Here is a 26786-nt window from a genome sequence, read left to right on the forward strand (position 1 = left end):
CCTCTTTTATACCTCCTCTGCTCAAGGCTTGACTTCAATAATGATGGTGCTGGAAGACAGAGGCAGCTAATGTTTGATTTAAAATACACGTTTGATCCTTTTCTTACCAACTCTGTTTAGTTTTCTACTTAGGCTTTGAGCTTTTTATGCTTAAGAGAATCCTCCTTTTATTTCAATGGAGGATTGAACTTGGTGGGTGCTACCAGAAAGCCTTGTTAAATACCACCATTTTATGACTAGCTTTTCTTGGTTTTACAGACTTCTTTTCACAATAAGTGTGGTTCTATGATGCTGAGAAAGTACTTTGTAGCTTGATCTCACATAAGCAACACACGGAGCAATTCATATCAGAGTTCCTGGGGAATGAACGAGCAGTCACACAGGTGAAAAGGAAACATTACTGCTACTGTTCATTTATAGACAGAAATTGACATGTGGCTCCATAGTATATTGCCATAGATTTATAATTTCCTTTACTATAACACTCTCTATGTATTTTTTCAGAGGAATCTGAACACAGTAACCCTTTTGCAGTACTTTTGTTACTCAGAGTGGCACACTATATGGGGCACAAAAAGGAAAACTGGTTGTGTAAATTGAAAGGGAGGGACAGAGCTGCACCTTGATCTCCTGTGAACCATCTAGAGAATGAGTGGTTGTTTTTGCTTTTCTCTGATATGGATTTCTGTTATGTCCTTTCGTAAGTCTAAAAATTGACCATCTAAATTATCCCTATTTGTGGTACGGCGTATGCGACAACTAAATAATTACTTTCACTGTAGTCTTTTCAAGTCATTAAGGAGAATTATTTTCAGTCTGCCATCTACAATTAACATGATGCCAAAATTTATGTGATCTTTGGTACACCCATATTATGTTTTGGCTAACATAACCTGCACACATTGTCATGAATATAGAAGAATCTAGATTACTATTTAGATACTAAATGTTGTCACCTTTTATTTACTTATATTTTCCACTTCTTTAAATGCAGTTCCTTGTCTTGTCAATAGAAAAGTAAGATTGGAAAAAATTTCCAATAATACAAATATGTGTTATTGGAAAAAATTTCCAATAATACAAATATGTGTTATTGGAAAAGATGCATTCTTAGTGGAGAAAGGACTGAAATTCTCCATCTCTCCCTTTTAAGATGGCTTATCAGGTTTAGGTAAGCTAGATCAGATCTCATGATCCTCTTTAGGGATATGTTTAGTTTAGTTTGAACTTGTGTGTTTTTTCATTTCAAGGGTTTCATTTAAAGACACTGGCCACATCACGTGTTGCTCTTTGCAAGTCAAATGTCTTCAACTTGTAGGTGAAGAAGTTCTTTTGGACTAGTGCAGTAAGCTGGTTCAGTGTTTTTCTTCTTTACAAAAATCCAAGTTTAGATGGAAAAATAATAATAAATAGGCATTTAGAGAAGGCTCAAAATGGACCTTTCCTTACATCTGTATAGCAATGTGTTCAGTAACATCTCCGAAATATATCACTTGCTGCTTCGAAATGTTTTTTGCTCCATTCAAAGCAGGGTGGCTTTTCTGTTGTCTCCCACTTTACATGGTCTTGTATACACAAGGTCTGTAACCTTCTTGTTTATTCAAGTCAGGTTCAGTAGCAAACTCCTGGTTCGTACCAGATCTTCAGTCTCTGTCCCTCCCTTTGAGTTCTTTCTTGGAAAGGTTTATATAAGATCTGGTATGAGAAGTATTACCAGAACTTAAACTTTTACCAACATATTTTGAAAACTCTAAAACATGCAAAGGTTCTCACTGTGCAAATGCCCAATGAATCATTAGATAAGAGAAATAGGCAGGGAACTATAGGTAAATTACTAGCAGAATCGAAACTCAGTGAAATAAAAAGAAGCAGTCCATAATATAAATATGTTTTGCAAAACTAAAATTGTGCTTCTGTGTTTAAATGACCTTCTGACTGTGAAATGCAATTAATTCTCCTCCCTTCAAAATGTCCAAGTTGTTCAATGTGGGGCAAAGAAGAAAATATATGTGCAATCCATAGCACAGTAAAACAATCTGGGATCTGTGCAGTCCTACAAGCAACACATACCAAATACTTTTGTTGTTAAAAGGTAGGTTCTGCAAAAGAGCCTTTAAAATGCTTTTGGACTGAATGTGTTAGTTTCTGTCTGTAACCATTGGACATAGTAGTTTTGTAAAAGCTGTAGTAATATGAAAGAACTAGCTAGCAGATACTAATGTCTTTTGGGATCATTTTGATTTTAAATGTAAAACTAGAAAGAAGTGGGGAAAATACAAGACAGTGCTACCCTCAGATGTCTATAGTATGCTATTCCCTCAGGACATGAAGAATTTCTTTCAGATGCCAGAAGATTTTTAAAATTTTGTTGTTAACTACCTTGTTCGTGTTTTATAGCACACTTTTTGGCCAATGCTTGTATGTTCCCTTTCACTGAGTAAGCATGATCTTTAATTCACTTTGTAGACCTTTTGTTTAGATATGAAAAATATTTCCATTTACATTTGACTGAACTCATACAGCTCAAGAAATAGCTGAATTCAGATATAGTATCCATTTTTGCTTAAGCAGTGAAACAGAAGGCAAGTGCAAAGTACTGGAGGAAAAGGAGACATCAGTGGGGCAAATATAATTTCAATTCTGTTGGACATGGTGAATTACTGGACATCATCTTTCTAGCATGTGAAAATAATAATAAAGAATCATTGGATACTGTTACTTGCTGTAAAAGCTTGACTCAAAACCACCTTATAAGCTAAAGCTGGAAAATATATACAGGCTATCCTTATGATATGAATGTGTTATAGTTCTAAAAATGCAGCATTTAAAAGTAATATACCCATAATTCTGATTGGGTAATTACAGTTTTACACTTCAAAACCACATGTTAAAAGGAATATAGGCAATGTACTTATCATTATACAATTTTTTTTCTATCTGAGGAATCTAAATCTGTCATTCTGTATTCTCTTATATGTTAAAATAAAAGCTGTTCTTTAGATGAAATTGTGTACCCCTCACTATCTTTGTATCTGGCCTCTTCATTAGGGAATGCAAGAGATGAAATTTTAACTCCCACTGCATGCCATACAGAAGTAAAATCTATAGACACCTCCTTCCAGTCCATGTCTATTTTTGTCTTTCCTCTCTTCCTGAAATATAAAACATAACTTGTAACATTTACTGAGCTTTTGCACTAAACAATTTTGCCTTTCGGGTGATAGAAATTGATTTTGTTTATCTTCACACATGAACATTTTGAGTACATCCCTTTTTCCTTTCCTCAGTAAGTGCTCAGTGAAAGCAGCAGTGCAGGGTAAGAAGGTACTGTCTTTAGGGCGGGAGAAGGAGCAAATTTAGGTTCAGACAGTTTTCCCTTATTTTGGAAGGAGAGACCCTGAATCAACCATCAGTCATAAAAAAGAGGGAAAAGAAGTATACTGTTCAGATGGAAATCAATATATAAATACATTTATATATTATATAAATTAGGAAAAAAGTCTATTAATGAAAGACAAAAGACCAGCTAAACATGAAGTTTATTTATTTTGCTGAGCTGGATTATGATGATGGCATGCATAATCATTTCTTATGAGCACCCTGAGACACCCATCAGTGAAGGTAAACTTATTCCATGTGGACAAACCTTGATAGAACTTCCACAATACTTCTGTGTTACTATTCTGAATAGTTAAAAGGGACTGTAATTAAACATGGACCTTTTCTTGGCCTTCTTCCACAGCATGGCTTTTACCCATCATATCTTTCAATGCCAATATGAAATTTAGCATGGCATGGTAGCATGGTATAGCACAGATTCATGAGTAATGGATGCATCCAGGGAATATTATTATCCTGCTTGTAACTGCAGTTTACAGCTAGGCCCAGTTGACAGTGAAACAAAGATATTTGGACTTCAGATGATTTTCATCGGCGTCAGTATTAAAACCCCCTTGGATTCAGTATAGGCAAGAATTTCTCAAACAGATGTTTAGAGAAGTGAGAATCATACTTTGTAGCAAATAGCTGCAAAGAAAATGACTCACGTACCAGATAATGGAAATAACAATTACAGTATAGCATATAACAACAAGGGAATGAGTCATAAACCACTTGAATCAGAGAAGAGAAACCGACAATTTCTTGGTGAGGAGAAATGCAATGACTGATACTTATGAAAAGTCAAAAAACCTGAGTTATGAAAACCAACTCTTCTGAAAGAGGCAAAAAGTCTGGCATTTGTTGTATAGTTCCAAGTGCTGCCTCTGTCATTCTGTGTTAATGGTTACACTGCGGCATTTGTATTTTTTCCTTACTGACCACAAAGGAAGGGTGATTCTTCATTCATGCTGTGTAACTCATGAGCAAGAGCACTGAAATGCCATTGCAATGGCTAAATTAGTATCTCAAAGAATAGACAAGATGCATTTGACTGGACTTTGCTCAGCTCAGTGGAGCTTAGAAAACTGAATTGCTGTGTGAGCCCTAAATCCTGTTTCTAGTTTCTTCATTTCAAGGCCAAAGCTGATGATGTAGCGAATGTCATGTGGCATAAGGCAAGCACAGGTTCTGGGCCCTGTTTCATAATACTAGGTGATGCTGACAGATCCCTAGGCATGACACAACTCATCTTTTAACTTGATTCTCGGTTTTCTGTACATCAAAACAAGTATGAAGTGAAGAGTGTTTGTCATCCCATTAAAATTTGGCAGAAATTCCAGGGGAGAAGTAGTTCTTGTGGCAAACTTTTCTTGACTTTCCTCATACTCTGACTACACAGCATTTGAAATTCATGGTGAAGTGAACCAGTGTCTGCATGGTACTTGGTTGCCAGCTGGGCTTAAACCACATCAGCTTTCCTCTCTTGTCTCCAAGTCCAACTGGATTTGGCATCCAGTCCCTCTATACTCAACTTTCTACCTGTGATGCTTCCATGATACAGAGAAGATCAGACCAGAACCTGAAAACCAGCATCACATAAAACAAGGAAACCTGGAATACTCAGTAGTTACAGCAAATAGAAGTGGAATGCAGGAAGTTTGCAATATGGACCAAGGTACAAATGAGGAAACAGTAACTTAATTGGCTTTGGTAAACTTTGATGGGCTTTAACTTTAAAAACCTATAATCTCCTCATCTTTTTCCTTATGTTCAGAAAATTGTTTTGTAGTTGTTTTCTTGTAAGATATACCAGTTTAGAAACAATTCTGCAGCTTCTTCCACTTATACTTTTTGTGCTTATACCAAACTGCTGGTGTAAGTCTTTTGATAAAACAAATAATGCTTGCAGCTTGGCCAAATCTTAATTCCAAACAAGACTAACCATATCAGCCCATGCTATTGAAATAAGCTGCGAAACGCAGTTCTGAGAGTCTTTCAGCCAATGACTAGACCTGAAGGAGTTTCTTTCGAACACTTCAATCCTCTCAAAAGACATTTGGATTCTATTATCGGAAATTCCATTAAACTCCGAAGAATTTGTGTGGGGGAGGAAAATAAAAGTAGTGCGAGTTTTGTTACATGCAGCCTAAGTAATTGAACAAATTTCTTCTAACATACTGTACAATTCTGGAATGTCTACTTTTCTTTTGGCAGCAATTTTGTTTGCGTAAACATCCATAGCATCTGAAAATGATTGAACTTGCTTTTTACCTGTTTCTTTATTGTCAAATATTATCATCACCCCAGGATTATCAGAGAGAAGAGAGGAAATGTTTCAGAACTAAACTGGTAATTGATATATTGTAATTTTTTCTCCGTTGATTTTTTTCTTGCTTTCTGGTGGATTCCCACTGTGTTTATAGCATTTTATGGAATCAAACCAGATGAAGTTGATGCAAATCAGTTTTTTTATTGTAATAGGAATGAAAAACTGTATGAAACCGGGGAAAATAGAGCATATCATTTTTAATTTCACAAAGTATCATGTACAGTTCAGGTAAAGCTAGGAAAAACTTCTTTGAACAAAGCCAATGCAAAGAATATAATGCAATTTTCTCTATTAGTTTTGGCAAAGCAGTAGAAAAGCAATGTTGAACACAATGGTAATTTTTTTATCTCGCCAGATATGGTAAAAAAGATTGATTTATTTAGTTTTAGGAAAAAACTACAGCATCTACAGTGAAATTAAGGGGAAGAATAGTCAATAAAAAAAAGTTGCTCTTTCCTAAATTTTGCTCTTACATAAATTTTGAAATCATGTGTATTTACCTTTGGTATTTGCCATTATAGATTACACTGTGTAGGTTGTGTTACACTACATGTAAAAGGCAGGATGTAAAATCTGTTGGAAATGTATGTGTTGGAAACACATGTTAAGTGAAGACTCAAGAATGATCTTTGATAGCAAGCTGCATGTTCATGTTTTTTCAGGACCACATATGAAAAGATTGAGATGCATGCTGAAAACAATGCAAACCAAACAGAAGAAGTTAATGAAGTTTGGTGTTACGAGAGAGGGAAGATGATATGGAAAAGTCCTATTGCTGACATGGGTTTCAGTGACATGGGGTTCAGACACATTTTCTATAGGAAATAAAAAGAAACACTGTGAAGTTCTTGGCTTCTGCAGCCTGCTCAAAGGATTTTAGTATGGAAAAATCAGCAAAGCTTCTTTTAGTCAGTCCTATTGCACAGTCCAGAATTACAAAACTGTGTCTGATGGGGAAAACAGAGTCTGCAGGTCTATAATATGTGTATCAGCATAGGAGCCTGAGAGCATGAGAATATGCTACTGATACTATCATACATTTCTCTCTTCACCCTTCAAATATAAAAAGGAATCTCAAGAAGAAAAGCAACATCTCAAAACTCTAAGAGAAACCTAAAGACAAGGTAGAATGCTATGCCACCCTGACTTGGCTGGCAATGAGCTATTGCAAAACTCCACACAGATTTCACGATTCTTTATAATGTTAGGATTTTGAACAGAAAACAGATTTTACCATACTTGTCATTTAGTCAGTATGCTGTGAATGACACAAAATTATGTGGAACTGCAAAGAGGATGGAGTTAATGGAGGGAGCACAGCTGAATTAATAAAGAATGCAAGTACGAGTGGGAGGTAGTTTCTAGGCACAGTAGGAAGTCTCAGACACATCTTGTTTTTCCTAATCGGATGAAAAATAGATCACTCGTGCATGCCCCATGCTGTTTTTCAAAACACTTGTACTGAAGCCAAATTTACCTTTATGGACTAATCAGGAGGAAAGAGTTTGCAGAAAATTCCCTTCAAAATGTAGCTCAGAAGGAGAGAGAGAGAGAGAGAGAGTACCAGATCCTCAGCATATGTAAAAAGTAAAGTACCTATTACAGGCAGTGAAACTCTACTAGGGAATCTGGCTGCTGATAAAATTAGCTCTCATTTCTGGTTATCCTAATTGCCAGATTTCTGCTCTGAGCTAGAATATTTTCCTTTAAGAACTGGGTACACTCAATTCCAGACTGGATGGGACTTTCAGCAACTTGTTCTAGTGAAAGATGTCCTTGCTCATGGCAGGGAGTTGGATCTAGATGATTTTTAATGTCCCTTCCAACCCAAATAACTCTGTGATTCTTTCGTCTTCTTGGTGGGTTGAGGATTAATGGTTGTAGCACTAACAGTGGGCTCAATGAAATGTTGCATGAGATGCTTAAATGTCTTTGGAGAAATTTTAGGGTTTATCTAGGAAATGCAAGATGATTTAGATGCAAATTTTATATGACATTTCTTGCAGGCATCGTATGGCTCCTTCTGTTTGCAATAGTGCCTCTTCCATTCATACAGAAGGAGCAAAAGCAATTAATTAAGACTATAACTGGTCTAAAATGGGAATGTCATCCCATGACACCAGTTTGGTCACCAGTACTCTTGCTCTGAGAACATGGAGATAATGACTATGTTACCTTAGGGAAAATGATACTGCTCAGGTTAAATGTCTGGAGACCCAACAGGTTTTATAGAGAAAAAAGAAGAGAGGAAGGCTCTTTCTTGGAACAGGCAGCAGGAAAACAGTTGTGGTGGTTTTACAGCTGCCTTTTATTGAGGAAGCCTACAGAAGAAGAATTTTGAGCAGTTGGGGGGAAGGAGTACTTTAACAAAGTTTCTACAAAAGCCCTTGTTCTTGTACATTGTCTTCAGGGAGCTCATGATGAAAGCCAAGTGGAATTTGACCCACAGTCATGTGGGTTCTGGCCTTTTCTCTTTTGATCCTCATTTGCTAAAGAAATATTCTATAGAGTCTGTTCCTTTATCTGGACTTGAGCAGCAGCCTGATGTACCAGGAAAGCATCCACCATGCTCCCACTATCACCTTGTCTTGGTACTGCCTTCTAGGTAAGAAATCCCCTAACCTGAGCTCTTCAGATTCATTGCCTCTGCTCAGATCCCCGTTGTGACTTGTCAGACAAAAGTACCAAGGAGGAAAAAAAGGCATGAATACAACTTTTTAGTATTGTCCAGCAAATTTCAATATTCTGACAGCTAGCAAACAAGGAAGAAATGCCTCAAAGTCCTTATTTAGTTTTGCAAAAAAAATCAAAACTTAAATTGAATTTTGTTGACCTGGGAGTAGTGTAGGAGGGATAAACCAGGGAAATCAAAAGAATTTTGATTTGTTTTGTTGTTTTTTTCACCTACATTTTATAATTATATATATTAATGGTTGTTCTACACAACTCAAATGTGTTCCTAGATGTTGGCAAGACTAATTCAGACAGATATGATGAGTTTCCCCTAACTGGTTTCCATCTAGCTGCTGAATCCTTACCTGTACCACTGTTCTTGTTCCTCTGCTGGGTCTGCCCTAGAGCACAGAGCACTGAGTCGAAATGAATAGTGTGTGGGGCTGGTGGCAAGAACTCAATAGAGATTACACAGAGAAAAGTCTTGTAAAGTCTTTCACTTTTGTCACTGGTATGGGTTTTCATGGATGCCTCTGCAAATGCTTTCTTTGATATTGCCATTGAGGAGTTCTGAATGGAAATCATGGTTCACAAAAAAATTATTAGTATTAATGTTCTGGGTTTCATTTTAAGTCATGAAAAGTTTATATACCAATGCGAATGTCAAAAACACTAGGCACTGTAATTCCTCACAGTGAAAATTTAAGGAGGGGTAAGTCAGTGAGAAATTCTTCCCCATACACTGAAGATTATAAACCATGGCTAACTCTTTGCCTGGAAACAGATTTGATATCTTCAAATCTATATAAATTATGGAAAGAAAACATCTAAAATTACATTAGGTTCTGTCTCGTAAAATAGCAGAATTTAATCATAAATTTTCAATTAAAATGAATTTGCAGCAGAAAATATGTTCTCTGTAGAACTGGCAATATTTGATTTTATGGTTTTATTGTCTTATCCATTTTTTTCTTCAAAACTTTTCTTCATGTGGAAAAGACTGAGAAGTCTTCATAAAAGCCTAAGCAAAGTAATGAGAAGGATATATTTTTAATCCATTTTATAAAATCATGTAACCAACACAATTGGAAAATGCACATTAAGAGCAATTAGACAATGTTATGCAAAAATTCATTCCATGTCACTCTTGCTGACATAGCTAGCAGAAATGCTTGGCTGTACATACAAATTCTCTGCTTGGTTAGTCATGCCTGAACCTGAAAATCAGAGCTCAGGGACAACTATCTATGAATTCAACCTTTACAAATAACTGTATTTAGACTGATATACAAAATTCAGTGAAATTATTTTCATTTCTCTTATTTCTTACCATGTAGTAATTTGTAAAAAGCATTATAGAAAGACAAAGAGAGGGTTTGTGTTTGCAAAATTCAAAACAAAAAGTTGCAAAATTTACTTTGGAAAGAAATTGTACAGAAAATTATTTCCCTAAAACCTTGGATTTGAACAGCTGTCCATTTCTGATGAACAAAAAAAAATATTTGCATGCATGATATCTGGCTAGCTCTAAAGAATGCTGCTGTTATTAATAGGAATGTGTATGTATGAGCTTTTGTGTATATGTGCAAAGCAATTGGTGCATTTCTGAACTTGATAAAAAAGATTATACTCAGAATAGAAGTACCACCAAAGCACAGCCTATATTCAGGATAGTTTGCAAAATAATAAAGCATTTCCTGGAGCAGGAGGGAATGAACATATTTGTCTGACTGAATATTTTATTAATCAGAAACTGTAACTTTTTGCAGTCATCAGACCTGTGTTGCTTCTTGATGACTATGCTAGCCCCACTAGACTCAATTAGTTATCAGGAAGTTTCTGGCTTTGTTAGAAAGGCCAACCATTGACAATGTAACCTGACATGGAAAGCTGAATTGTTTCTATGCTGAGCAACTGGTTACAGAGGTACACCAGCTGTCTCGCAGTCTGCCCTGGGGTGGGGGCATGATGCACAAATCCACAGGAGAAGGGAGCTGCAGCATCTTCTAGTGTATTTTCTGTCTCGGGACTATCAATAGATCCTGATGCTTTTAGGGACATGTACCACAGAGAGAATTAGTGAGGTAGGAAGGGCCAAGAGTGTATTGATTTAAATAACTGTTCTAAAGAGGTCTGTAGTATGGCATCTGCAATGAAAATATGGTGACCCTAGGTCTTTAATTCTCATATTTTTGCATTGTAACGTACTGATCTTTCTAGAACTATGCAGTCAATTTCCTACCTTGACAGAGACACAAAATTCCTCATTCACTGACTTTTCTTGCCATACCCCTCCTGTCTGCAGTAGGACTCTCAAACAAAAAATAAAATTCTTAAGAATTTTATTGCAAAAACTCATTTCTCCTTAGAGCAAGATAATGGAATGCTGCAAAACTATTTCTCATGCCTTTTTGCATTCCTTGGTCAGATTCCCTGCTGAATTCTGCTTCTCTTTCTGCTAATTTGGGCAGAAGAAATAGTATGAGACATAACCAAGGAAAACATCTTTCAATAGAAAGCATGTTTCATTAATTAACAGATTCATTCATGAGGTAAGAGGAATTTAGTTCTGTGGATATTTCTGTTAAAACTATTGTGTTTTTATACTCCAAAAGGATGGTACAGCCATCTTGTTACGTATCAGACCAGCATCTAATCTGTTTTGTTTGTTGCTTTACCTTTAGACTGCCCGAATGTTACATTACAATTTGTTGATCCTTCTTTAAGGGTATCTAGAATGTCATTAATGTGTTAAATAAACTAAAGCCATCAAATCCTATTAAGCTTTTATAGAGATAGAATTTTTGTCGAATTCTCCTTTCTACTGAAATAATAGACTCAATGTTGCCAAGTTACTTCACAAAGGGAGTTAAATTTATCAAAGCCCAAACTAAGTCTTTCAATTGTTGCACCTCTCTTTGCCTATATACACAAATAACAGTTTAGAAATACTTTTATCTTTTCGAGTAAGATGTTTTCAAACATGAACAGCATGGCTGTTTCTTCAGGCAGGGAATCAAACTTCTTCAAAGGCATCAAATAAAACACTATGAGCTTTTGAATTTCTGTTCTGGCACAGTTTAGGCAAATATGAACATTTAAGATTCAAAACTATGTTAAAATTCAATATGTCACTTGTTGCTCATGTGTCCAACATTTCTATGGCATATTCTACAAAATACAAGCTTCTTCAAAGTATTCTGACTTACTTGGTTTAGAGAAGTCTTAATAATGCAGCATGGACAATTTTTTCCATCTTCCATTGCTTTCTTATCCCCTGTACAAAAGGATCAGATATATGACATACCAGACTGTACTGTGACAGGAAAATTTCTTTATATTCAAGTGTTTTTATAAATGTAAAGCTACAAAATTATCCAAGTAAATCAAATCCCAATGGTAATTATTCTATTAACGTCTCTTCCATAGGTGTATGAGATAGGAAAACAAATATTGTATTTCAGAGTAGAAGAGATGCAAGTGATGACAGACTCTGCAAAATGCAACATGGTCCTCTGAACACCCATGTGATATTCAGTTCATAACTGTTGGCTGCAGGTACTCAGGAATGCTTGTGAAAACATACCCGTCTAGTTATATTGAAGTTAGGATGCCTGGCAGTTCTTCTAAATCATTGGGTGACTCAGTCCTTTCACTTCAGAGTGCGAATTATTCTTACGGTTGCTTAAAGTTTATACACACATAACAGTTTATACTTGATATTTCCCATTATTTTAAACTTTTAGGCCTGTTTCAAGGAAAGGGCGTCGGACTCTATTTTTATTTTTTTTTTGAGCCTTGTATATTTTTGAGGTACTTGCCCTCTGAGGGTGGTTTGGAGCTTTGGATTTCCTAGTTTGTATGGATGTAACTGTTTGAAAGTCTCTATCAGTCCCAATCCATCACAGGTGAGAAGAGTCCCATAGCTTGTCTTAATCTCCCTTGAGAGGTCCTTGATTCTTACTCTCATCCTTGAGAGGAATTTGGGTCTTTACTTTGCAAAAGTTATTCTCTCCTCCTGCTTGGATAGAATCCAAAAGGTGGGTGAATTGACAGCAAAAAATGTCAGCATCAATATCAGGTATATCCCAAAGTGTCTAATTTCTCTCTGAAATTATTCTGTTTGTTGATATCCTTCTGATTATTTATGTGCATACTTTAAAAGCCTGAAAAAACTAGAACAATATTTGGCTCTTTATATGCCAAAGTAGTGATGAGTCATAGTAGCAAGTATTGGTAAAACAGTGAAAGCTTTTATATAGATATAGTTTCAGACACTTTGAAAACTCTGGTTTAAAATCTTCCCGGATCTCAGTATTTCATTGGTAGATTAGAAATTAGATCAGGGTGCGATTGGAGTGGGGCATAAAAGACAGCAGGGACTATGGAGAGAAGAGGATTCTATCACTCTTCTGATTGCCAGAGAAGGTTAGGAAAAAGTACAGGCTAAAATGCTGGTCATTTCCCTGAACAGAGGGTAACAACATTTGGTGGCAGCCTTACCACTAGATTCCTTGGACTTCTTCCCCTCTTCTCAGCAGCTTGATGCTTTCTCCCTTAAACCTGTCACATTTGTATAACCTCCACCTTTGCAAAAGTATTCCAAGTTTCTTTGTTTTTAACTGAGTGTTTTTGTCACCTTCAAGGTGTGGTGGGAAAGAACATTCAATAATATCTGTGAGGTTGCAAGATGATGTGAAAATTAACACAATAAAGAATCTTATATTTAATAGGTATGCCCATAATTAGTGTCAGAGGACAACATATGTCTGGGGGATGTTTCTGTACATTCAGAAAATAGGAAATATTAATGTTTTCTCTAGAAATTACTTTTAGAAATTCTGGCACTTGCCATATGAAAAGGTATGGCTTTTTAATTGTTTGATAAAGACAACATTTTTAGTGCTGCTTCACAGACTTATACACTGCTCTATCATGTTGAGAACAAGAAAAACTTATAATCCAAACAGAGTATTTCAATATTGAAATCCTTATTCATCAAGTGTTTGAACAAAAGTATTTTTTCTTTTACAACTGCATATTACATTAGTAATTTCTGTGATTAACTTTTCTTTCATATTGTCTTATGTTGAAAACTTTAAAATGGCTCATTATTTCAAATGACAGAGTTGGAGGTGTCATTTGAGATAGCTCTTGTCCCAAAAACTTATAGCTCACAGGGGAGATCCTCATCTGTATAAAACTGGCATTTTCATTCAAACTTTGCCCTTTAGATGATCCTGAAAGAGCATCCACCCCAGCTTGACTGGTCACATAAATAAATATGTATGCTAGAGTTCCAGAAATAAACAGGAAAAGAAGTTAAATTATTGCTAAAATACAAAGCCTGTGAATTTCTTTTGACAATTAAAACCAACAAAAACAACAACAACCCACAAACAAAACAACAAACAAACAAAACAAAACAAAACAAAACAAAGCAAAAAAACTCCTTCCCTTCCCTGTCATGGTCACATTTCTGCACAAAACCCTTAAACCCACAACTTTCCTTTCCTGGAAAAGAAAAACCTATTTTATTTTGTTGTTCCCCTATGTTATTTCAGTTCCCACAGCCATTCTATGTTCTCCTGCACCATGGCTTAATCTCTCTGTTCTTTTTTTTTTCCTGAGTCTCTGCCTCCTCCATAGATGCTTAGAGCTGACTCATTTATCATTCCAATAAGTGAGTCAGTTAATCTGAACACTGACTTTCAGGATAGTAATTAGAGAATACTTATTTATAGACACCAAGTAGGATTTTCAGAAACTGTACAGGCCATGCCCAGATAACTTAAGGAACTAAAGGTATCTGCTTAGTGAGAGCCCTTAGCATTCCTCACCTCCTGAATCTGGATTTTGACCTGATAAGGCTGCATCCTACCTCAGTATCAGGATGAAATCTGCATATGTGCTCTCCTCCGACCCCATCACCTTGGTTTCCATGGGAAAGAAACTCAAGGGCCTGGTCCTAAAAGGAGGGCTCAAATAGGTCCCTTGCAGTTATTAACAGAGAGAAGGACTGAAGGTGCTAAGGACTTCTGCTCTTCTATGGAAAAGGCAGAGACTTTAGGTAGAATAAAACATCTAAGCCTGGTGGTGCAGACCAATGGTCTAGGCTGTGGCTGTCTAAAGCCAGGGTCACATAAGAGCCAACAGTAACACTGCATGTGCATTTGAATTTTCTCATGCACCTGAAGATTTCTTTCTGCACAGATGCAGAAGTGCCAAAACTTCACAGGGCTGAGGAGCTTATGCTGTCATTCTTGCCAAAGCCCAGCTTTCAGTAACTGTGACATCTGCATATATCTTGTTTTTATATTGTAGATGAAATAGCTGTTGGCTATCATGCATCAAACACCTTCTCACAGGATTACACTTTCCCCACTGTTTTATCTCCCATTCTTTAGTCACATAGCATCAGATCATTTAAGTACCTGAACACCACAGTTCACACTGCATTATAGCAAGGATTACTCTGTGAAAGGATGTGGGAGAGAAGATTAAAATAAGGACACAGAATTGTATGTGGGGGATGCAGAGCAACTGGAAATGAAAATCTTGATTCGAGGATTTTCTGTGTGTTGTAATACAAGATGGCAATCTATTGGATTAGGCTGATAGTAGCTATTGAAATTGATCCCTACAAGCAAGAGAAAATATTTTCTGAGAGAATGGCTTGGTTGCAAGAGTAAGGAACTCTACTGTCTTCTATCATAGTACAGATAGGAGCTCTTTCTGTGGCACCAAGCAAAACTCCAAACTATTAAGGAAGTGGTGGAGCTTAGAAACAAGCTCTGTTCTTTCTTTTTTCCCCCAATCCCATTGTTTTCAACTGATTATGATTAAGTAAGTAAATGATTCTTATTTTGATCTGTCCTATATCTTTTAGTCACTTGGGTCTCATTCTAATGTCCGCAGTAGTTTTACTGTTAAATATTCTTATTCTAATGACTTAATGATGGTATGAATATAAGAGAATTAAAGAGAATCACATTTGCTCATTTTCAAAATTACAAATTTCTGACTAAATCATTGTTGAATTAAGAAAGAGTTTTTTAGTTCAATATGAAATTATAGTAAATATAATGAAGATAAGATTTTCAATTCTGAAAAAATTAAACTAGCTCTTTTGGCATATAAACCATGAGGGACACTTTCATGAGTGCTCTATGATGAACTGCAACTGTCCTCTTTTAATCTTACTGAACATTTGAGAATGTTCAGGAATGTTTGGGGTTTTATTTTTAGGGGAAGGAGAGAGCTATTTCTTGCCTGTTCTTTAAAGGGACAGGTGAAAACCAGTAGCCCTACTTGTTTATTTTTGGATCTGAGGATGCAAGTGCACAGTTTCTATAGATACCACTGGGTAATCCAGCAAAAATGTAGGCTGCTCTGTGTGGAGAGTTCAAACACAAGACAGGCCAACCTGCTCAGGGGGGCTGCAAATGTCCCCTTTATGCTACCTTTATGGCTCATGCTTTGAGAAGTGCCTATGTTACTAAGTTTTCAGATGTTTATTCCAAAAGTAGCCAAATATTCTCCCCAAATTAATTTGATTCTACAAATTTCAGCATACTGAAACATATGACCAGCCTTTGGCTTCAAAAATAAACAGAGGATTCAAAACAATTTTATAACTGCTTCTGAGTGCCCATGTTTGAAAGATATATCATAGGAAGAACATTTTTGTATTGATTAAAATGCATTGCCTTCTCTTTCTTCTCCTTGATGTCACTATATTGCCTTTGAAATCTTAACTTGACTTAGGAATAAGTGGGTGATGTCTGGGAAACGAAGTGAGGTAACTTTGAAATTTAACTGCCTGTGGGCTCAAAATATTTCTCTGCTGATTGCAGAAGAAGCCCATGCTCCATTGGGCTTCTTCTATGTAAAAGAAAAGCCACCATACAACAATGACCAAGAATAATGGAGGGAACACTTCTGAGATGCTACTCAGGCATTTTTTATTGAGCCACAAGTTTCCTGCAAACACTGAATTTGTCTCTGGGTAAGGTGTAATTCACAAGTGGTTACAGTCAGTGTTGGGACTTAAGGAATGACATTGTAAGGATGCCATGCTCATTTTGTCATTTTCTTGTCCAGTTTTCTCTGCATACATATTGAATATGGATCTCCCAGCTTTGAAGATTCAATTAGATCTGAGAACCGCGTAAAATTCCTTCCATCATTTACAACAATATCACAGGAAAGAAAATATTGGCTGATACCAATTTCTAAATTTTGCAATCAGATTTTACTTGATAGTGGACAAAGGCATGCAAATGCAGCCAAATTCTTCATTAATTCACTTAGAAGTGAAGTCTAGTCTTAGAAGTATGACAATTACAAATTGCTTTCCACCAATACAACTAGCATTAACTGCAATTAAAGGGCACTCGATAAGCGGACACACATTTTAAAATTTTTGCTGTTCTTTTTAAATCTACTGTCTTAGGTTTTATGTTACTCAATTTAAAGCATCAGAGATTTATTTGGTGTTCCAAATGTATTTGGTGTTCAGATATATCTTTCCAGTTATGACGAGCTAGAAGTTTTCACTTTTTTACAGAGTAAGACTGAGGCTGAGAATGACTACTTCAAGATTAATTATCTAATTGATCTTCATTGCCTTTGTCTTCTGTCTTCCTTACTGCTTTTGCACCTTTCATATGCAAATTTATCTTTGGCATAAATACACTGGCCTTCAGCCAAGCTATCTCACAGATTTCCCTTGCATGTTTCAACTTAAAGCAGCCTGTAAGCAGTTAGAAATTGTATGGGATACCTCCAAGAATAAATCAGATGTTGTGCTCAAAAAATTTGATGATGCAATAGAGTGTTTTCTTTCCTCCATGACAGATTAGAAAATATGCTCAGTAGTTTTTTGACTCAATCATATTATCCTTCAGCAAATTCTTAAATTCTCCCTTATTTTCCAAGGGTAAAGGATGGTATTCATGGTATTCAGAGCTCATCCTCCAAGGAAAGCAATGTTTTCTACCTTATGAACCTCTGAATGTATCATAATTATTATGATATACACATCAGCTTCTCTAAATTTAACCCTGAGTTGAGCAACCTAGGGATCCAAAACAAGTGCAAAGGAAAACAGGGGTAAGAAATTGTTCTATAGCAGAGAAACAGCCCTGAGAATACCTCCTGAACTGGAATTGGCAGTAGGAGGTTTCCTGATGGCCAAGCAATCTTTTCTTCTGAAGTTTCTGCACAGTTAGTGCAAAATGACAGAGCAGCAGCCTGTTCCCTTGCTAATTGCTACAGAGCGCCTTAGCAGTGACTTACAGTGGCTTATTTAAATGCATACATTAATTTGTACAAATAAAATACTTGGCTACCACAGAGATGTTTTTATTGTGGATCAGGATAATAGCCCTGACTCACCCATATTTGTGACATTTCCAAGCTTGTGTATTGTTCAGGAGTTAGTGTTCTATTCAGTATTTGACAACTTGGGAGTCAAGGTTGACAGTTACCATCTCTTCTGTGTGCTGCCTAAGGCTAGGATTTGTCTCTGGTTTCATTTTTTTGGTTATATAACTCACATGCTATTTTTGAGCTATTAAGAAAAAGAAAAATAAGAGAAAAGAAATAAGCCAGTGTAGAGGAAAAGAAATCCCCATCTGGGAATTACCCACCAGGTAGCTACATGTAGTGGATTGATCTACATACGCATGTATTAATTTTCATTTAAAATGTTCATACTAGTGAAAATGGAGCCAACAAAACCTTTTAGGGTTATATAACAATGATAAATGTACTGCAACAGTTCCAGGCAAGCATGGGGCCCCTGAGACTCATGGGTTCTTTATCTCTTTTTTTTTTAACCTTCTAACTAGAAAAGCTCAGTTGCAGTGCAGCATCTGTATTTTGCAAGAAGATTTTGCTTATTATCTAATGCTTTAGTTTGGATGGCCTGAGCCATATCCAAGTCATAAGGTGAATCTGAATCTTAGATATTACCAATTACTACCTGGTTCCCAGTTTATTCTCTTACATTAGTAAAGAGTGAGGAAAGTAATCCAGTGCCATAAACTGTGATAGTCTGAAATCCACACTCTCACTCTTATGACAGTAGCATCTGAGGCCAATTTTGGGGAGAGCAGTGGGGACAAGAAGGGGACATGGAGGAATGAAATTGAGCTAAATGACAGCATGGAAAATCAAGCAAAGTGTGGGTGAGGAGTCCCGTGCACACACTTCTGTCAACTGCTCCCTGTGCTGCCAGCCATGAAAGCAGCCCTCTTAGCCCTGAGCTTGCTGGTAGTGTTGTGCGTCTCTCAGTCTCTGCAAGGGCACCCCCTTTCCTCTGCAGGTAGATTTGCTCTTCATTGCTGTGAGAGACACAATGGCATCATTCTGAAACTGCTACATTGGCACCCTGGGGCTCTATCTCATGCCAAAGTGTGGTAGAGACAGAGGCATCAGTGTGGAGAAGAAATGTGTGTGGGGGGGAAGGAAGCATTTAAATAAATGAGGTAGGGAAAAGGAAAAGCCTGTGAAGCAATGTTTGGTTTCAATAGGTGAATGAAGCCTTCTTCAGCCCGGTGCAGCTGCCAGGTGTCACTCCTTTGTGGGATCAGAGAGGGACTCAGTCTGTCAGCAGGTGCTGTACCTTAACCCTTCTCACAGTATGGGCATGCAGCCCTTTGCTGATTACAGGTTTTGTCCCACCAGCAGCTGTAAAAAAATTGTTATTGCAGTGGAAACTGAACTTATGAAAGTTTTATACAAGTAAACACAAGTTCAGTTAGGTTTTACTTTTTAAAATAAAAACTTAAATGACAAATTTAGTTTCCCAGTTGTTTATCAGTTCTCTGGCTGAAGATACTTTTGGGAATACTTTAGTCAGGCTACCCAGGTGAGTTTCTTTTTTTGTTGTAAAAGAAATAAAATATAAAAGATAGAGCCAGCAGAGCAAGTCACCTTGCCTTAAAACTGCCTGTCACAGCGAGATACAGCTGAAAACCAGAAACATTTCAGCTTTGTCAGCGAAAGAACCCATGCATTATCTCTCACTGAAACTAACATTTTTTTACTCTACCTAATGATTAAACAAAGATGATAGCAGTAATAGAGCACTATCAGCAGAAAATAGTCTAAAAATGTAGCTTCTGCAAAACTCTGTCTCAATCATCAATACAGACATAAATGTTTCAGTGAAGAAAATAACATTTCAGTATGATGAAAATGTGAATCAGATTTTCAGGTTCAATTGCTTCATTATTTTGCTTTCTTTTCATTACTTCTACCTATAGCTTACAGCTTAGATTTTCACTCAGGCATTTTTGTGTGTGCAATGTAATACTGCTGCTTTCAAATTGACAAATGAGTTTTCTGCATTCTTTCATAGAGTAAGTTAACTATCCTGCTGCAGGCCTTAATGAAATCATCAGTTTTGTTTTGTTTTGCTTTGCTTCATTTTGTCATATTGAACAGAAGTCTAATTTACAGACTCACAGAATCATTTAGGTTGGAAAAGACGTCCAAGATCATCGAGTCCACGTTTTGACTGATCACCACTTTGTGATCTAGACAATGGCACTAAGTGCCATGCCCAGTCATTTCTTGAGTACCTTCAGGGATGGTGACTACACCACTTCACTGGGCACACTGTTCCAACTCTTACCAACTCTTTCTATGAAGAAATTCTTGATGTCCAACCTGAACCTCCCCTGGCACATCTTGAGGCTATGTCCTCTCATCCTATCACTAGTCACCTGGGTGAAGAGACCAACTCCCATAACTTCCTTTCAGGCAGTTGTAGAGAGTGATAAGGTCTCCCATGAGCCTCCTCTTCTCCAGACTAAACAACCCAGCTCTCCCAGCTGCTCCCTGTGAGACTTACTCTCTGGACTCTTCACAGCTGCATTGCCCTTTTGTACACTTGTTTCAGCACCTCAATGTCCTTCTTGTACTGAGGGGCCCAGAACTGGACACAGTACTCAAGGTGTGGCCTCACCAGTGCCAAGTACGGGGGATGATCACTGCCCTGATCCTGCTGGCCCCACTGGTTTTGATACAGCCCAGGATGCCATTGGCCTTCTTGGCCACCTAGGCACACTGCTGGCTCATGTTCAGCTGGCTGTTGACCAGGACCTCAAGGTCCTTTACTGCTGGGCAGCTCTCCAGCCACTCTTCCTCCAGCCTGTAGCGCTACATGGGGTTGTTGTAACCCAAGTTCAGGACCCGGGACTTTGCCTTATTGAACCTCATAAAATTGACCTTGACCCATCAATACAGCTTGAATGCTAAATCTTACCTAAGATGCTAAAGCTTACATTGGTATATCACAGTGATTAGTTTACATTTATACAGATATAGATAGATACAGATGATATAGATATAGTTCTAGATCATAGATATATATAGATATATTTAGTCCACACAAAATTCCAACCTGGAATCACATGACAACTTATAAAATATTCATGTCTTCAATAAACTTAATTATGAGCATAAATTCTTCCCATATATTTTGCTGCTGTGAAATATCACCAGAGCATATTACACAGAAAACTTTTTTCCATGTGGGAAGACTTTGCTCTTTTCTACCTCTGCCCAACATACAGGTGGTATGTTCTTTTGTTCACTTACAGTCCTGTCTTCCCTCCATAGCAAAGGGGAAGTCAAACTAAAATTGTCAATAATCGAAAGTCTGTGTAGAATTGTAACTATGATGTGATTCATTATATTATCTAATATTTCAATATGTCTCATTTTCCTTAGAGCTCTGAAATATACATGCCACAGCTCTTTGGAGAACACTCCTTAATTGTAGAGAATAGAGGGGATCAGTTAAAGTTGAATAACGGGGGTGTTTTTTGTAGACAAGAATGAGGTTAGCCTGAGCTTACATCCTCTACTCACAAGGAGTTAATATTATTTAATTTAGCATTCTGAAATAGCTTGTCTTGTTATTTTAATTCAATAATTCTGCCTGAAATACACTATGGTGATTGGCCACATGTTGTGACAAATATTTGGGAGCCCATCTGTGCCATGACCTGCAGCCCAGACTAACAATTTTAATGGTACGTCACTTCTAGTTAATTTAGACTGTTTTTCATGCCATTGCCTACAATTCTAAACACTGCATACCATATGTAGAATAAAATTTTAAAAAAACAAAGCCAAAACCAAAAAAGCCCTCAAAGCTGAATATGCCTATTTGAAATAAGAGTGCAAGCGGTGGTCTAAGGAAAGTGAATTCTTAGCAGGGTCTTATGGATCTCAGCCATACTGTAATGGCATTGTCTGCCTGGAGGTAGAAATCTTTTGGCAATTTCCAGTTCCCTTTAGAACTAGATATATATATATATAACTGTCAGTCTGATATGTGTGACAAGGTAATTTGTATAATTTTGCAGTGTTGTTGCATACCACTTGTTTTTTTTAAGAAATAAAAGAGGGCTTATATTCCATAACCCAGTTTTCTCCTGAGAAGGAAAGCAGCCAACTCAGCAGGCAGCACCCATATATGATGAATATAGGAGTACAGTGGTGACATTCACCCCTGCATTACAGAGGCTTGAAATCTGTATTGTTCTGATAGCCTGGGTTTGGGAGCTGGTTTGAAATGAAAATGTTGTCCACAGGAAAACTTTTGTGTTTGTGCAAAAGTTTGAAAGAAAAAAAACAAAACGCAGGCAAACACATGAAATGTGAGATTTGGGACGACTTCCTGCTCCCTCTTTTTGCCTGTGATAGGTTCCAAAAGTGGTTCAGTTGGTGTGCTGTGGTCACCACTGTTATGACTGGGTTATTAAAATTACTAGAAATGCCTCTACCCAAATTAAGTTGCAAATGAAACCATACAACAAAGTCAATAGTATGAATTTTATTTAACAGTAAATGTGAGGCAGAGAGAGAGAGAGAAAGAAATAGGAAAAAAGGAGAGAGAGGGTAGGGGAAAAAGAGAGTGACAGAGAGAGATTAAATAGAAAATGTATCACCACTCTGTGGAACCTAGCAGCATCCTATTGGTCCATTTCTTCTGGTCTTCTCAGTGGTGAGGGTCCCACAAAACATAGAGTCCAATGGAGTTCAGGAGATGCTCAGATACCTCCCCTGGGGATCTTCGCAGTCTCTTGTGACAGGCTCTGTGCAACAGGCTCTGGATTTGTTGCATCACTTGGATCATGTGCAGTCCTCTGGCAGTAGAAGGCCTCAGGAATGAGTTGAGGGGGCACTTTGGGGATCTCTGATGCTTTATGACTCCTTCTCAGCTCCCTCCAATGTGAATGTCCCATGTGTCTGTGGTCTTTCAGGAGGGGGGTGGGGTTTACTCCTTCTGTTTGGTGTGGAGAGATTTCACCATCACACACCCAAAACCCTTCCTCGCCACTCTCCAGTCACCAAGCCCAGCTATGGCTGATTCTTAACGCAGATACATTCTTCTGCCCTGAGCCTTGTTTACTTCTCATGAGACCTGAGATAATTGGACAATGGTCTTATATCAAGTTCCCCTTCATGGTCCAAATTCCAGTCAGGAAGCATATTCCAGAGGAGGCGGTGCTTTGGTGGTCCCAGACAGGCAGTTGCTTCTTTGCAGTTTGACAAAAAGTCTTTCTATGATTTTGACAGTGTTTAAGACATGAACATTTCAGTCTATCACAACCACTCCAGTGAGAGCAGAGCAGAAGAGAGCAGCCGAATCACAGTGATCGTACAATGCTCTCAGGAGAAGCAAACCAGTGGGGAAGGTCATTCATAGCAAGGGGGGTAAATGATGACAGAAAGAAAACAGTTATTATGATGAAGTACTATGGAATTGAAACATAGTGGAAATGTTTGGTCTTTGTGCTGACACTTCAGCTTCAAAAAAAAATTCTCACACACACAAAAAAAGCAACCTTGACAGAACAAAAGGAAAAAAATTCTTTAGTTGAAATCAATTTTACATCCAATAATTCAGACAGGGATTTTGAACAACCCTTATTTATATATTGCAGATACTGCAGAACAAACATATAATCAGTGAAACAGTGTATCTATAATTTCAGGTATTATAAGTGCCTTGAAGTGTTCAGTATAGTTCAACTTAGCCGAAACACTTTACAAAATTTTTCTATTTTGTCATATAACTCCAGCAGTGGAGGATACAAGGGACTCCTTCAGAAATCTCATAGGCATGGGTCCTACCCTGGGCTCATCTACAAATAATTTAAGCCTTGTTTACTTTACTGAACTAGAAAAATACATATCTCATACTGAGAGGTGTAAGTATGACATAATGAATTGAAAGACATGTGACACCATTAAACATGCAAGCAAGTATTTTTTAGATATACACGAACATCTATGCAGTAGGTTTAATATAGAACTTATAATGCTTTCTCTTATCAATCAGATCCTAACAAGGTCCTTGGAAAGAAGTTGGCAGGAAGTAGAAACAGACTTTTTTCAAGAAAATTTAGATTTAAACAAAAGTTGCCAGGTAAAGGGATTCTTTTGGTGGTCAGAAACTCTTTGAAAATCCCTCATGCTTGGTGGATTCACTGTGGTGTATATCTGACTGTGTGCTTTCATTTGAAAAAGAAGTATAGGAAATTAGATTTTGTCTGCATTGATAGTGTTATGGCAGTACTCGTTTCCTACTTTTGTTACATTATAAGTACACAAATCCATACAATGTAAGGGAAAGTCAGCAGTTGTATAGTTATCAGTGCTAGAAAACTTTCCTTGACCATGGTACAACATAAAAAAATCAAAACCAGTGATGAGCAATGGGATCATGTGCCAAAACTTGAAGAAACCAGCACTAATGAGATCCTTCAATCTGCTTCATGAGATGTTGGCTACAACGTGCCACACCTGAAATGCTTCTACACCAATGCACACAGCATGAGGAACAAATGAGGAGCTCAAAGCTTTGGGCCAGTCCCAGAGATTTGACCTCACTGGCATAAGTGAAACCTGGTGGACTGAATCCTGTGACTGGAGTGCCCTGCTGGATGCTTACAGGCTCTTCAGGAGGGCCAGGCAGGGTACAAGAGGCAGAGGGGTGGCACTGTATGCAATAGAAGGATTAGAATGTATGGAGCTCACAGTTGGTAATGGCACAGTTGAGACCTCTGGGTAAAAATCAAGGGACAAACAAGTAACCCAGATGTCATCATGGGAGTCTACTATAGACCTCCTGACCAGGATGCTGATGATGACAAATTATCCCTTGAGGAACTAAGGGAGCTGACTCAGAAGGATGCACTCCTTAATCTGCTGGTTGTCAACAGAGTGGATCTCATGAACAAAGTGGAGATTGGTGGTATCTTGGCCACAGCAATCAGAAAGTGATCAAGTTCTAAATGCCTGTTGGCAGGAGGAAAAGTGCCAGGAAAACCTCAGCTCTGGACATGAGGAGAGCAGACTTCAGGCTGCTCAGGGAATTAGTAAGTGAGGTCCCCTGGAAATATATTTTGCAGGTGCTGGAGTCCATCAGTGCCAGTCACTTTTCAAACATCATCGCCTAAGGGTACAGTAGCAGGCAATTCCCAAATGTTGGAAATCAAACTGACAAGACAGAAGGACAGCTTGGTTGAACAGAAATCTTTTCTTGGAAATAGGGCAAAAAAGAAAGTGTATGCCTAGTGAAAGCAAGATCTAGTGACAGGAAGAATTCAGAAGATGCTGCTTGTCACTGCAGGGAGAAAATTTGTGCAACCAAAGCTCACCTGTGGTTGAAGATGGCCAGAAATTTGGGAGACAATAAAAAGAGGTTTTTCAAATATATTAGTGGCAATAGGCAGTATATCCTCAGCTCATTACAGGATGGACAGAGACAAGTCAGAGGTGTTTAACGCTTTCTTTGCCTCTGTCTTCAACATAGATGACAAACTAAGGGGGTGTCAGTGTCCCGAGCTGGAGAACCATGACTGCAACAATGATCACATTCCAGTTGACTCTGGAATTGTGTGGGATCTGCTACTCCAGCTGGGTCCCTACAAATTTATGGGGCCAGATGAGATCCATCTCAGAATCCTCAAAGAGCTGGCTGACGTAATGGCAAAACCTCTCTTGATGATTTCTGTGTGGTATTTGGAATCCAGAGAGGTCCCAGCTGACTGGAAGGTAGTGAGCATTGTCCCGATTTTCAAGAAAGATGAGAAGAAGGACCCCAGAAACTATGGGCCTGTGAGTCTCACTTCAGTGTCTGGTAAAGTTATGAAGAAGATTGTTCTGGAAGGTATTGAAAAACACCTGAAAGACCATGCAGTCATTGATCACAGCCAGCACAGCTTCATGAGAGGAAAGTCCTGCTTATCCAACCTGATTTCTTTTTATGACAAGGTAACCCATCTTGTTATCAAGGGAAGCCAGTTGATGTAATCTTTCCAGATTTCAGTAAAGCTTTCGATACTGTCTCTCACAGGATCCTCCTGGACAAACAGTCCAGCACACAGCTGGATAAACACATCATGTGGTGGGTGAGCAATTGGCTCATGGGTTGAGCACAGAGGGTAACAGTGAATGGGGTGACATCAGACTGGTGATCTGTCACTAGTGGGGTTCCCCGGGGTTCCATCTTGTGCCCTATGCTCTTCACCATCTTCATAAATCACTTGGACACAGGGCTGGAAGGGATACTAAGCAAGCTTGTAGACGATATAAAACTGGGAGGAGCTGTTGAGTCCCTTGAGCGCAGGCAGGCCCTGCAGAGAGATCTCAACAAACGAGAGCACCGGGCAATCACCAACCACAGGAAGTTCAACGAGGGGAAATGCTGGATTCTGTACCTGGGATGGGGCAACCCTGGGTGTATGTACAGACTGGGGAATGAGATGCTGGAAAGCAGTGCTGCGGAAAGGGACCTGGGAGTCCTGATTGATGTCAAGTTGAATATGAGTCAGCAGTGCCCTGGCAACCAGGAGGGCCAACCATGTCCTGGGGGCATCAGGCAAAGCATCACCAGCTGGTCAAGCGAGGGGATTGTCCCTCTGTCCTCTGCACTGGTGCAGCCTCATCTTGAACATTTTTGTGTGCATTTTTGGGCACCACGATATAAGAAAGATATTAAGCTTTTACAGAGTGTCCAAAGGAGGGCAACGAAGATGGTGAAGGGACTTGAAGGGAAGCCATATGAGGAGCAACTGAGGTCACTTGTTCTGTTCAGCCTGGAGAAGAGGAGACTGAGGGGAGACCTCATTGCAGTTACAACTTCATCATGAGGGAAAGAAGAGGTGCAGACACTGATCTCTGTGGTGACCAGTGGCAGAACTTGAGGGAATGGCCTGAAGTTGAGTCAGGGGAGGTTTAGGTTAGATGTTAGAAAAAGGTTCTTCACCCAGAGAGTTGCTGGGCACTGGAACAGGCTCCCCAGGGAAGTGGTCACAACACGAAGCCCAACAGAGATCAAGAAGCATTTGGATGATACCCTCAGGCACATGGT

This window comes from Manacus vitellinus, unplaced genomic scaffold, assembly GCF_001715985.3.
Source record: "Manacus vitellinus isolate BGI_N305 unplaced genomic scaffold, ASM171598v3 scaffold_0_pilon, whole genome shotgun sequence".
Classification (NCBI taxonomy): Eukaryota; Metazoa; Chordata; class Aves; order Passeriformes; family Pipridae; genus Manacus; species Manacus vitellinus.